The sequence below is a fragment of the Aplysia californica genome, unplaced genomic scaffold (genome assembly GCF_000002075.1).
Source record: "Aplysia californica isolate F4 #8 unplaced genomic scaffold, AplCal3.0 scaffold00076, whole genome shotgun sequence".
NCBI lineage: Eukaryota > Metazoa > Mollusca > Gastropoda > Aplysiida > Aplysiidae > Aplysia > Aplysia californica.
Window position 1 is genome coordinate 1310565 of NW_004797346.1, and position 1669 is coordinate 1312233.

At 40.3% G+C, this 1669-nt stretch overlaps 1 protein-coding gene across 1 annotated transcript in view; it reads right to left on the reverse strand.

The window, feature by feature from the left end:
* The window catches only part of LOC101846202, a 50161-nt gene extending 49215 nt beyond the window's left edge, over window positions 1-946 (reverse strand). The window contains exon 1 of the mRNA XM_013080139.2: window positions 582-946. The gene's annotated coding sequence lies outside the window, so the exon portion shown is untranslated. The remainder of the gene's footprint in view (window positions 1-581) is intronic.
* Window positions 947-1669: the final 723 nt, after the last annotated feature.

The window sequence follows — 1669 nt, forward strand, 5'->3', positions numbered from 1 at the left end:
TAAGATATGTCAATAAAATCCAATATGGCGGCATATCCATGGAAACAAAACTTTTTTCTCAAATTTGATTGCAGATTTTAAGACTCCTTACTATGCTTGTTATATGTGTGAAATTTGGTAAAATTCGGTCCTGTAATAAGCGAGATAGCCTTCAGGTGTACACCCCCCCCCCTTAAGGGATTAGAATCAGTTCAACCTGTTTTAAGTTCTAGGAACTTGACTTTGAGCAATAGTTTGCTTTGTCTTTTTTCTTATTTATTTTTTAAAAATTGGTTTTGGTCACTAGTTTTGTTTGCGAAAAGAGCTGGTTTGTGTCTTCAACGTCTTTTGGAGTCAACGTATTTATTCTGCTGTGACGTGACGTTAGAGAAGCTTGTTTCGCTAGTCTGAAGATAATTTTCTGTGTGCGCAATGTTTCCTTTGTGAAGTCTATTTATTAGCCTGCTATGGTGGGAATTCAGATTCTGATAAAGCACGTGCAGCCCTAAGATCAAGTGGTGTGATTTTAATAAACTTGACAGCAGTTGTCAGAAAGGGTCATAAATATATGAACATAAGATATTATTTAAATGGATACATACGTACTGTCGTTGATTTCATGTTAGAAATCAGCATGGTAATATCCAGAAAATAAGAAATACGCCACGTATATCGAGTGCACTCAATATATTGGCTTCCAAACATAACAGGGACCAGAATCATGCATAGAAACCATTGCTACTAGCAGTAACAGAATTGTTCATGCATATTTTATCTCTTTACTCTGTCTGTTAGTTGTACGTCATTGTTTGGCTCTATATCAATTTTGGGTGAAATCCCAGTATTAGTCATAGCGTATGTCTGGTATACCCAATACAAATGAAATCAGAAACACAGGAGACACAGAAGCGCTTATGAAAATCCTTTTTCCGAAAGAACATCGAAAGACATAGATAATTATGTTCTCCCCTCGAAGACCACCATCGCTATTTTTCTTTCCTCCCACCCCCTTCTTCCTTCCCTCTCCCATTCTCTCCCCTTTTCCTGCCTCCTTATATTTCTTTCTAACACCCTTCTCTCTCATTCCCCCTACCCTTTCTATCTACCTGTATCATCTCTTCTCTGTCTCTCTCTTTCTCTTCTACCTTTCGCTCTCTCTCTCTCTCTCTCTCTCTCTCTCTCTCTCTCTCTCTCTCTCTCTCTCTCTCTCTCTCTCTAGCTCGCTCGCTGGCTCTCTTAAAAGATGTTGCTTTTTTGGTTATGGAACAGTTGAACGATTCGCCAAAGAATTCTTGATTTGGCTCACGTTAACGGCAGCGATGTGTCTAGTTGCATGTCCCTTCTGTCCTGGGGTGCAGAGGGGAGACAATTTGATATGTATCTAAGGCACTACATAAAAGGTCAGCGATGTCATGGGGTGCCAAATTAAATGTAATTGTTCTTCAGGATCCCAAAAAAGATCCAAATTGTGACTGGTATTTGTGGTAAGATAGCTAGTCTCATCTGCGCTGCACGCAAAAACGCGAGTTCGATCCTCAACTAAGAGGAAGTCTATTATTTTTCGAGTACCTCTGTCTGTGTACAGGGGTGTGGCATCTCTGTCCTAATAGGCCAGGGTCGAAGCAGCCCACGTAATAAATTACATAGAAAGTGCTCTCTAGATTATTCGTGGGGGGGGGGCGAGGTTCTT